The sequence below is a fragment of the Mandrillus leucophaeus genome, unplaced genomic scaffold, assembly GCF_000951045.1.
Source record: "Mandrillus leucophaeus isolate KB7577 unplaced genomic scaffold, Mleu.le_1.0 Scaffold48, whole genome shotgun sequence".
Lineage (NCBI taxonomy): Eukaryota > Metazoa > Chordata > Mammalia > Primates > Cercopithecidae > Mandrillus > Mandrillus leucophaeus.
Window position 1 is genome coordinate 5,474,698 of NW_012105142.1, and position 12,952 is coordinate 5,487,649.

Genomic DNA, 12,952 nt, shown 5'->3' on the forward strand with positions numbered 1-12,952 from the left:
GTCGGGTGCAGCTTAGATTGTGCAGTCCAACGCCAGCCAATGGATGCAGGACACAGTAGTAGGGACAAACTGCATTAGGGATAAAAGCCTCTTCCCCTGTTTGTTCGGTGTGCTCTCGTGGTGACCAGACTTGAGAGCAGCACCCTTCTGCAGAAGTAAATTTTGCTTTGCTGAGAAATCCTTTGTTTAAGTGTTCGTTTTCTTTGTGACTCCAAGCTTTACTTCCAACCTGTGGAGTGGGAATAATGGTACCTGCCTCTTTTACATGTTCACCATAAGAAAATGAGGCAATGTTTGTGCCAGTGCTTCCTAAGCCCAAAAGCAACGTGCAAGTTCATGTAACTGTTTCTGTGTTGATTGGTTCTGTGCTTTTTCTTTCTCTCCTTTTTGTGGGCATTTGTTGCCCATTAGTTAGTTACTAATTATGGTAATAAATTCTTAATAAATATTGGCTGGCATTAATTATGTTCCAGGAACTGAGAGCTTCATTTATGTTCTCTCTCTCGCTCTCTCTCTCTCCAAACTATGGCTTGTGAGACAGCTATTAGCTTCTTTATCTATTAAACTGGGCTAGTGAGTCTCAGAGATGTTAAGCCACCTTCTTTGGATCACACAACTGGAAGTCAAACCCAGAGCAGGCTGACTCTAGAGCCTGAACTCCTAACCTCTTTATTGCCTTGCACTTGAGTCAGATCTGGCTGTAGGAGGGCATCTTGGAGTCTGGGAAGGAACTAAAGCACTGTCTCCCTACCTCCATATGGGGACAAAATGGAAGGGCTAATTGCGACTGCCTCTTTACCATACCTCTATCTGTTACAAGTCCAGCTTATCCTCAGGGAGGTCATGTGGGCAGGAGTCTGAGTTTCAGTCTGAGTTTCTGCTGTGGGTGAAAGCTCAGATAGTCAAAACATGGGGATTGAAAGTGCAACTGTGACATTATTTTTATAGGATATGGACCTAAGCTTCTAAGGGTTTTTATTTATTTATTTGAGAGTGTGTGTGTGTGTGTTTTGTTGTTGTTGTTGTTTTCTTTTTTGTTTTTCGTTTCGTTTTGTTTTTACCATAAGAAAACCGTACAATCCCTGGTAAGGTAAGGTAGAGTAGGACTTTGGTCCCAGCATAGAGGTTTAGAAGGGCAGGTATGGAATGATGAATTGAAAGTTGCAGAGTCTTGCTGGCCATCTCTGGGCACTTTTTGCACACAAGAAACAGTGCAAGAAATATTTCATAGGGGTCCTGGGGCCCACCTCTGCTGCTTAGGGCCTTGTATTGGGGTGACTCTACCCTGTTCCCATGTATTAAAATCTTCATGGGGAGAAGCATTTTCCCAATTTAGATTTTTGTAATTAAAAAGGAAGGCTTTCAATTGGGGCTGCAGATACTAGGACAGTGAATGGACTAATCAAATTCATTTTTTTTTTTTTTGTTTTTTTGAGACGGAGTCTTGCTCAGTCGCCCAGGCTGGAGTGAGTGCAGTGGCGCGATCTCAGCTCACTGCAAGCTCCGCCTCCCGGGTTCACGCCATTCTCCTGCCTCAGCCTTCCAAGTAGCTGGGACTGCAGGTGCCTGCCGCCATGCCCGGCTTATTTTTTGCATTTTTAGTAGAGACAGGGTTTCACCATGTTAGCCAGGATGGTCTCGATCTCCTGACCTCGTAATCCGCCCGCCTCGGCCTCCCAAAGTGCTGGGATTACAGGCGTGAGCCACCGCGCCTGGCCTCTTTTTTTTTTTAAAGGCTGCAAAGTTTTTTGATAAAATTAACCCAAATGTCTCGGCTCAATTTTCTTTTTATTTTTTAAAGAGATGAAATATGTAGCTAGATATTATAAAACAAAAACAGAACTAAACCCTGAAATGTACTAAGTTCAAAAGCAAATAGAAGATAAATTTACGATGTTCTGTAGCCTGGAATGATCCAGTCTAGAGGAAGCGAAAAGTGAAATACAGTGGAGGTTAATATCCAAATATTGAGCTGGGCAGACACTTCAGCCTGCTGCCTGCTCACATGTTGCACAGGGTCTTGTATGTCTGTCAGGTATGTTATTATTTGGGAGAAAAGGAGACTGAGTGGAGAATATGCTGATTTAGCAGTTCTCAATTTGATCTTCATAACATTCATATATCTTGATGTTTACAGGTATTCTTTTAAAATTGACACATAATATCTGTACATATTTATGGCTTGCATTGTGACATTTTAATACCTGTATATAATTTATAATGATCAAATCAGGGTATTTAGCATATCCATTACATCAAACCATTATAATTTCATTATGGGGACATTCAAAGTCCTCCCTTCTAGCTACTGGAAACTATAAATTATTGTTAATTATGGTCAGCCTACAATGCTGTAGAACACTAGAACTTACTCCTATCAAGCTGTAGTTTTTGTGTCCTTTAACTACCGTCTCTCTATCTCTCCTCCCTTCCTAGCTGCTAGTTGCCACTATTCTATTCTCTACTTCTGGGAGATCAACTTGTTTAGCTTCTACATATGAGTGAGAATGTGTGGTATTTATCTTCCTGTGCCTGACTCATTTCACGTAACATAATGTCTTCCAGGTTCATTCATGTTGCTGCAAATGACAGGCATTCACTCTTTATGGCTAAATGATACATATAGATATAGATATCGATATAGTATAGATATTGATATAGATATAGATATCTATAGATATCTATTTGATCTTCATACCTATATATAGATATCTATATCTATATATAATCACATTTTCTTTATCCATTCATTTGTTGAGGGACACTTATGTTGCTTCCATATCTTGGCTCTTCTGAATAGTGCTGCAATATACATCGCAGTGCAAATATCTCTTTGACATACTGATTTCCTTTCCTTTGGATATATACCCAGTAGTGGGATTGCTGGATCATATGGTAGTTCTGTTTTTAGTTCTTTGAGCAACTTCCATACTTTTTTATGATGGCTAATTCACATTCCCACCAAAAGTGTATAAAAGTTCTCTTTTCTCCACATCCTCACCAGCAACTGTTTTTGTTTGTTAGTTTGTTTGTTTTTTGTTTTTTTGTTTTTTGTCCTTTTGATAATCACCATTCTAACTGGGGTGAGATGATATCTCATTGTGGTTTTGATTTGCATTTCTCTTATTATGATGTTGTACATTTTTTCATATAGTTGACCATTTGTATTGCTACTTTGATTATTTTTATTATTACTATTTTTTGTTTTGCTGTTGAGTAGTTTGAGTTCCTTGTGTATATTCTACATATTAATCCTTTGTTGGATAAATAGTTTGCAAACATTTTCTATTATACTATAGGTTGTTTCTTCACTCTGTTGATTGTTTTCTTTGCTGCACAGAGCTTTTTAGTGTTATATAATCCCATTTATCTTTGCTTTTGTTGCCTCTGCTTTTGAGGTTTTATTTCTGAGGATATAAGCCTGAAGTGTTTCTCTTATGTTTTCTTGTGGTAGTTTTTTAGTTTCAGTTCTTACATTTAGGTCATTAATTCATTTTGAGTTGATTTTGTATATGGTGAGAGATAGTGGTCTAGTTTCCTTTTTCTGGGTATGGATAATCTGGTGCCAATTATTGAAGATACTATTCCTTCCCCACTGAATGTTCTTGGTGTCTTTATTGAAAATCAGATGGCTGTAAATAAATGGATTTATTTCTGGGTTCTCTATTCTGTTCCGTTTGTGTATGTGTTTGTTTTTATGCAAGTACCATGCTGTTTTGGTTAGTACAGCTTTGTAGTACATTTTGAGGTCCAGTAGTATGATGCCTCCAACTTTGCTTTTTGTTTTTTTTTTTTGTTTGCCTAATATTGCTTTAGCTGTTTGGGATCTTTTGCAATCCTACGTGGATGTTAGGATTACTTTTTCTATTTCTGTGAAGAATGTTGTTGGTATTTCAATTGGAATTACATTGAATCTTTGTATCTTTTGGGATAGTATAGGTATTTTAACAACATTCTTACAATCCATGATCATGGGATATTTTTTCTATTTTCTGTAGGTGTTTGTGAACTCTTCAGTTTCTTTGATCAAAGTTTTTTTAAGAAACCAGAAAAACAAGAACAATTCAAACTCAAATCTAGCAAAAGAAAAGAAAGCAAAGAGATCAAGCAGAACTAATTGAGATTAAGATGAAAAAATAATTATTATACAATGAAACAATGAAACAAAAAGTTGGTTTTTGAAAGAGTAAGCAAAATTGACAGACCACTAGGTAGATTAATCAAGAAAAAATGAGAAAAGATTCCAACTACAATCAGAAATTATAAAGGGGACATCACAACTGATAGTACAGAAATACAAAAGAGCATCAGAGACTAATATGAATACCTCTATACACACAAACTAGAAAACCCAGAGGAAGAAGATGAATTCTAGGACACAGGCAACCCCCCAAGATTGAACCAAGAAGAAACAGAAATCCTGATCAGACCATTAACAAGTCATGGAATTGCATCTGTAGTTAAAAAAAAATCTTTTATCAGAATAAAATGAAAGGAAGAAAGGAACAAACAATATACAAAACAACCCGAAAATAATTAACAAAATGAAAGAAGTAAGTCCTCACCTATAAATAATAACCTTGACTTCAAACAGATTAAATTTTCCAATTAAAAGGTGTAGACTGGCTGAAAGGATTTAAAAAAGGAAATAAGAGGACTCAACAACATGTTGCCTACAGGAAAGTCACTTCATCTTTAATGACATACATAGATTGAATTGAAGGGATAGAAATAAATATGCAAACAGAAACCAAAACAAAGCAGAAGTAGCTATACTTTTATCAGATAAAATGGACTTTAAGTCAGAAACTGTAAAGAGACAAGGAAGATTATTATATAATGATAAAGGAGTCATTTCACCAAGAAGATATATGCAGTCAACACCAGGGCACCCCGACATATAAAACAAATATTAACAGGTGTAAAAAAGAAGATAGACTCTAATACAATAATAGCTAGGGACTGCAACCCTACTCTGTCCATTGGACAGACCCTCTAGACAGAAAATCAATAGACATTGAATTTAAATTCTACTTTAGACCAAATGGACCTAACAGATATTTACAGAATATTTTATCCAACAGCTACAGAATACACATTTTTCTCATCAGCACATGAAAAATTCTCCAAGATAGGCCACATGTTAGACCACAGTACAAATGTCAGCAAATTTTAAAACATCAAAATCATGTCAAGTCTATTCTCGGACCACAATGGAATACAAAAGATGTTAATAACAAAAGGTATTTTGGAAACTGTACAAATATATGGAAATTAAACAACATGCTCCTGGACAATCATTGGGTCAATGAAGAAATTAAGGAAATAAAAAAAAAAAAATTGGAAACAAATGAAAATAGAAACTCAACATACCAAAACCTATAAGATACAGTAAAAGTAACACTAGGAAGGAATTTTATAGCAATTAACACATACATCAAAACAGTAGAAAGTTTTCAAATAATCCAGTGATACACCTCAGGGTACAAAAAAAAAAAGTTCCCAGCAAGAAAAGCCCAGGACCTAATAGCTTCACTTCTGAAATCTACCAAACTAATAGAGGAGTTTTTATGGGTTTTTTTAGGTATATGATCATGTCATTAAGGGACTGAGATAATTTGACTTCCTCTTTTCTAATTTGGGTTTTATTTGTTTATTTTTTTCCTTGACTGCTCTGGCTATGACTTTCAGTACTGTGTTGAATAGGAGTGGTGATAGTGGACATCCTGTCTTCCTTCAGTTCTAGTAGGGCATGTTTTCAGCCTCTCTCCATTCAGTATAAAGTTGGCTGTGGATTTTTCACAGATGGTTCTCATTATTTTGAGATATGTTCCTTTGATGTGTAGTTTGTTGAAGATTTATTATTTAGAAGGGATTTTGAATTTTATTGAATGCCTTATCTCCATCTATTGAGATTTTCATATGGTGTTTGTTTTTAGTCCTGTTAATGTAAAGAATCACACTTATTGATTTGCAGGTGTTGAACCATCCTTGCATCTCTGGAATAAAATTCACTTGATCATTATGAATTATCTTTTTGATGTGCTGTTGGATTTGTTTGCTACTATTTTTGTTGAGGATTTTTGCATTTATGTTCATCAGGGATGTTAACCTGTCATGTTTATTGTTGTTGTGTCCTTGCCTAATTTTGGTATCAGAGTGTTACTGGATTCATAGAAGTAGTTCGGGAGGGATCTTTCTTTTTCAATACTTCGGAATAGTTCTGATAAGATTAGTAACAGCTCTCCTTTATATATCTGGTAAAATTTGCTTTGAATCTGTCTGGTTTAGGCCTTTTTGTTGTTGTTATTGGAAGTAATGATTCAGCTTTATTACTCACTAATTGTCAGATCAGGATTTCATTTCTTCTTGGTTCTATCTTGGGAGGTTGTATATTTCCCAGAATTTATCCATTTCCTTTAGGATAGAGGTGTTCATACTAGTCTCTGATGCTCTTTTGTATTTCTGTATTATCAGTTGTAATATTTATTGGAAAATTATTTTATTGATCTCAATCTCATTTAGTTCTGCTTAATCTTTCTTTTCTCTTGCTAGATTTTAGTTTGTTGTTCTTGTTTTTCTAGTTCCTTGAGGGTCCACATTAGGTTGTTAATTTGCATCTTTCTGTTTTTTTGATGTAGGTGTTTAACATTATAAACTTTCTAGTTAGCACTGCTTTTGCTGTGCCCTAGGTTTTGGTATATTGTATCTATGTTCATTTATTTTGAAAAAGATTTCAATTTCTGCCTTAAGTTTGTTGTTTACCCAAAGGTTATTCAGGAGCAAGTTGTTTAGCTTATGTGTACTTGTGTAGTATTGAGTATTTCTCTTGGTATTGATTCCTAATTTTATTTCTCTGTGGTCTGAGAAGATGCTTGATGTGATTTTTAGGTTTTTAAAATGTACTGAGACTTGCTTTGTGGTCAGGCATGTGGTCAGTATTAGAACATTCATGCAGAAATGAGAAGAATGGATATTCTACGATCATTGGATATAATGTTCTGTAAGTGACTATTAGGTTCATTTGGTCTATATTCCAATTTAAGTTCATAGCTTCTTTGTTGATTTTCTGCCTCAGTGATCTGTCTTGTCATGTCAGTGGGGTGTTGAATTCCGCCACTATTATTATATTTCTATCAATCTGTTTTCTTAGGTGTAGTAATATTTGTTTTATGCATCCAGGTGCCCCAGTGTTGGATGCATGTGTGTATTAGTCCATTTTCATGCAGCTGATAAAGACATACCCGAGACTGGGTAATTTATGAAGAAAAAGAGTTTTAATGGACTCAATACAGTTTCACATTGCTGGGGAGGCCTCACAATCATGGTGGAAGGCGAAAGGCTTGTCTTATATGGCAGCAAGCAAGAGAGAAAATGAGAACCAAGCGAAAGGGGTTTTCACTTATAAAACCATCAGATCTTGTGAGACTTATCCAGTACCACAAGAACAGTATGGGGGAACCACCCCCGTGATTCAGTCTTCTCCCGGTGGGTCCCTCCCAAAACATGTGGGAGTTACAGGAGCTACACAATTCAAGATGAGATTTGGGTGGGCACATAGCCAAATCATATCAACATGTATTTTGGATAGTTATATCTTTTTTATTGCATTAAGCTCTTTATTATTATATAATGCTCTTATTTGTCTTTTTTATAACTGTTATTTAAGGTCCTTTTATTTGATATGAGGATGGCTACTTTTGCTTTCTTTTGTTTTCCTTTTGCATGATATATCTTTGTTCGCCCATTTACTTTTACTTTGGGTCTGTAGCTGTCGTTAACCAGGAGGTGTTGTCTCTTGTAGGCTGCAGGTGGTTGGATCTTGTTTTTGGGTTTTTTTTTTTAGTCCAGTTTCCCACTCCATATCTTTTAAGTTGAACACTTGGGCCATTTACAATCAAGGTTAATATTAATATATGAAGTTTTATTTCTGTCATAGTATTGTTGCCTAGTTACCCTTGAGTTTAAATTGTGTAATTGCTTTAGAGAATCGTGAGATTTTTACTTATATGGTCTTTTATGATGGCAAGTATCCTTTTATTTTCATGTCTAGAACTTTTTGAGTATTTCTTGAAAGGCCATTTTAATTTTTACAAATTTCCTCAGTGTTTGGGAAATACTTCTTCATCTGTGAAGGTTAGCTTGGCAGGATGTAAGATTCTTGGCTGGCATTTTTTTTTAAGGAAGCTAAAAGGCCCCCAGTTTTTTTGGCTTGTAAAGTTTCTGCTGAATAGTCTGCTTTTAGTCTTATGGCATTTCCTTTATAGCTGATTAGACCTTTCTCTTTTACTACTCTTAGAATTTTTTCCTTCACATTGCCTTTGGATAGTCTTACGACTTTATGTCTTAGTATATTTCTTCTTGCAATGTGTTTTCCAGGAGTTCTCTGATCTTCTTTTACCTGAATGGCATGTCTGTCTGTCTGTCTGTCTGTCTGTCTGTCTGTCTGTCTGTCTGTCTATCTATCTATCTATCTATCTATCTATCTATCTATCTATCTATCTATCTATCTCACAAAACCAGAGAAGTTTTCTTGAATTATTTCTTCAAATATATTTTTTATATTTTTAGCTTTTTTTTCTTCTTCCTCTATAATACCTACAACTCGTAGCTTTGGCTGTTTTACATAACATATTTCTTGAAGGCTTTGTTGATTTGTTTAAATTCTTTTATTTCCTTTCTTTTAATCTGTGTGGTAAATTTGAAAGACCTATCATACAACTCTGAAATTATTTCTTCTACTTGTTCTAGCCTATTGTTAAAGCTTTCAACTGTATATTGTAACTGCTACAATGAATTTTTTATTTCCAGGAGTTCTGTTTGGTTTTTTCCTTAATGAAGCCTATCTCTTTTTTTTATGTCTTGACTTGCTAATCTGATTTCTTTTATGTTGGTTTTAAGCTTTCTCTTGGATTTCACTGAGCTTCTTTAAAATGAGTAATTTGAGGCCAGGTACAGTAGCTAATGCCTGTAATCCCAGCACTTTGGGAGGCTGAGGCAGGTGGATCACTTGAAGTCAGGAGTTCAAGACCAGCCTGGCCAACATGGTGAAACCTTGTCTCTACTAAAAATACAAAAATTAGCCAGGCGTGGTGGTGTGCACATGTAGTCCCAGCTATTTAGGAGGCTGAGGCAAGAAGATTTCTTTAACCTGGCAGGTGGAGGTTGCAGTGAGCTAAGATTGTGCCACTGCATTCCAGCCTGGGCAACAGAGTGAGACTCTGTCTCAGAAAAGTACAAAATAAAATAAGTAATTTGAATTGTTTACCTAGTATTTAGATTTTATCTTGGTTAGGTTCTGTTTCTGGAGAGTTACTGTTTCACTCTGTGGGTGTTGTAATACTTTTTTATTTCATACTTTTAGAATTGTTTCTCTGGTTCTTTCTCATGTGGATAAACTATCTTTCCTTTTTTGAGTTTGCTTTTGTTTGGATGGCATCTTTTTTCCACCCCTGAAGAAGGTATCTATAATATATGTTGTTATGTAGGGTCCTATGGCTTTGGTTCCGGGTGTTTTTAGTACCAAATAGTCTACATTAAGTTCCATGGTTTTAGATAGCTTTTATTTGGCAACTTTACTAAATGCTGGTTGCAGTAACTATATACTGGGCATATGAGCAGGCTCATTGACCCCTTCTCTGGCCAGGGTAGTAGAGGTCTTAGGAAGCTTACCTTGTTCCCCAGTACTGTGCACCTGTTTCAGATTTCTTGTTATGTTTTATCTTTCAACCTCCAGACCAGTAGGTGATGCTTATGGGTAACAACTGGCTGCATCCAAACTTGACAGGTATATACTTGATCCTTATTTAGTGGAGGAAGCTCTCTCTTGCCTCAAACAAGGGCCTGATCTGTGGAATGCACAATCATCTGAGTTCCCTGCTCAGTCCCAGGTAGGGGCACCAATATGGGCAGGGCCAAACTAGGCAGACGAACCTTCAGGTCCCCTAATGGCAGTTACAAGCACGAGCTCTGAGGAGGTGCAGTGGAAGCTGCCAAGGACTCAGAGATATGTCTAGACATGGAATTGGAAAACCTTCCCTGCCCCAAGTTTCTGGAAGGGAGAGAGGAATGCCCTAAACTCCTAATCTAGACGAGTGGGTGCTCCAAATGCCTGAAGGTATGTCTGAGCATCAAGATGAAAGAGTACCATTGTACTAAGGTCTCTGCACCTGAAGGGAAGGGCAGCTCAGGCTCCTCATTAAGGCAAGCAGATGTGCCACATGCTCTGGGAGGGAGTCGAGAAACTGCTGTTCAAACAAGGTCTTTGCAGGGGATGGGAGGAGTGGGTCAAGCTCCTCCCATCCCAGGTATGCCCGGTGTCAGATGATATGCCTGGGGAAGGAGCAGAGAAACTGCTGCCGCTACAAAGTCTTTACATGTGACAAAGGGGTAGCTGAAACTCCTTATCCATGGGAACAGGTGTGACAAATACCTGGAGTTATATCTGAATGTGAAGTGAAGGGAGTAATGCTATACTAATTTCTTTGTGTGGGAAGGTGTAACAGTTCATACTTCTATTCCAGGAGACAGGTGCACTGAAGGCCTGGAGACATGTCCAGTCATGGGGCACAGAATGTGCCACTGCACCAAGATCTCAGCATGGGAAGGGAGGGGTGGCTCAGGCTCCTATCCAGGGGAGCAAGCATGCTGCATACTTGAAAGTTTGCCTTGGAAAAACTATAGCTGCAACAAGGTCTTTGCAGGGGAAGGGAGAGACAGCTCAGGCTACTAATCTAGGTGAGTGGGTATTTGATTGCCTGGAAATATATCTACTGGTGAAGAGTGGAGTAATTAGTTGTACAATAAGGTCTTTGTAGGAAAGTAGGGTGGGCAGCTCAAGCAAATCAGGTGAGTGGGTTCTCTGAGTGCCTGGAGATCTCTGACTGTGGAGCAGAGACAGCCTCGCTGCACCATGGTCTCTGCAGAATAAGGTTGGGGTGGCTCAGGCTGCTGATCCAGCCAAGTGGATGCTCCATATGCCTGGAGATCTGCCTGGGCAAGGAGTGGAGTTGACCCTGCTCCACCATGGTCTCTGCATAGAAGGGATGAAGTAGCTTAGGCTACTAATCCAGGAAGATGGGTGCTCCTTATGCCTGGAGATCTGCCTGGGTGTGAAACAGAGCCCCACTGTACCAAATTATCTGCTTAGCAAGCGTGGGGCAGCTTAGGTTGCTAATGTAGGGAAGTGAGTGCTTCAAATGCCTGGAGATCGGCCTGGACATAGAGTATAGAGGGCCCTGCTACACCATGGTCTCAGGGGAGAATGCTTGAACTCCAAGCAATGACACGCAGACCAGTTCCAGGTTACAAAGCTGCTCTTGGTTGCAAGTCTCACCTCTCAGAGGAAACCACAGTTTCAGCAACCCTCCTCCCACTCTAGTCCCGTAGTGGGAAATTGCCCAATTCCAGTACTTACTGCTGGGGCACTTTCCGCACTAGCTGCTCCATTTCGGCTGGAAGGCTTCTACCCCACTCCAAAGCAAGGGCTCCAGTCTCTAGTCTGAGACTAAAATGCCTGCATGGCTGCATTGTTAGGTCACCAAACAATGACTGACTTTGTATTCGTGTGGATTAAAAGTGACATCTTCCCCTTGGTCCAAGGTTGGGAAAATACATGCAACTTTTTCCAATATCTTTCCCTCTCGGTGTTTCCCAGTCTCTCCTCATGGTAGTTCCAGGGCTTGGGAGAATCAGGGTGCTCTTTCTTGGCATGGGTTGCACAGATCCCAAGTGGAAAGGTGAGTCATAGAGGAAAACTCTTTGCCCCTTTCATGTACAGGGGCTTCACTCATGTTTATCAGCCAAACGCTATCACAAAGGCTGCTTGCCTACCTTTTTCTCAAAGGGATTTGGGGTATTCTTTACTATTCTGGTGAATTAACATTTTCCTTCTTAAATTAAAACTTCAGAATTGGTCTTTGCTCACTGTTTTGCTATTTCCAAGTGGCTGAAGCATGTTAAAAGCCTCCAATCTACCATCCTGAGGGAACAAAAAAGTTTAGCTATTATTTTATTGAATAGTTTTTAAAATCTCTTTTACTTCTGGAACTCCTAAATTTTGAATATTTACTCAGTTGATGGTGTGCCATATGTCATGTAGGCTTTCTTCACTGTCTTCATTCTTTTAATTCTCTTCCCACCCTGTTTATTCTTTGGTCTGACTAGGTTATTTCAGAATACTCGTCTTTAAGTTCAGAAATTTTTTTTTTCTTTTGCTCAGTCTATTGTTGAAGCTCTTGATTATCTCATTCATTTAGTTATTTAGCTCCAGGATTTCTGCTTAGTTCTTTTTTATATCTTTTTGTTGAATGTTTTATTTGGATTGCAAATTGTTTTTCTGATTTTGTGTTCCCTTATATCTCACTGAATTTCCTTGATATTATTTTAATCCCTTTTCAGTCATTTTATAGATTTCTTTTTCTATGGTGTCTATTACTGGAGAGTTGTGCTCTTTGGATGTGTTATGTTTACTTGTTTTTTCATGTTTCTTTGGTTCCTACACTGATATCTGCACATCTGGTGGAGTATAGTCACGTCTTCCAAATATATGGAGTCACTTTTGTGGAGAAATACCTTTTCCTATAGACGTTTCCTATGGTGTCTGTTGGGTAGGGTGCTTTGGCTTTTGTTCTAGGTGGGCATCATAATGTAGTCCCTGTCTGATTTCTTTGACTGTAATTAATGCCAGCAGTGTCTGAGATTTCCTCAGAATCTTAAATTGCAGGTGTTTGTAAAGGCAGTGGTGCAGCATTGCTTGTGATTGAGGGGGGTTGCAGGACAAGGTGGTTCTCAGGCCCTGGGGGGATGCGCCTGGCACAGTGGCTCCACTGGTTTTGGGAGTGGGGATGCTGGCAGTGCTGGACAGGTCACTCCTTGGTTTCTGGGGGATGTGCATGGCATGGGGTGGCTCTGGCCCTGGAGTGGGTGGGGTTACTTGCATTGGTAGGCACCA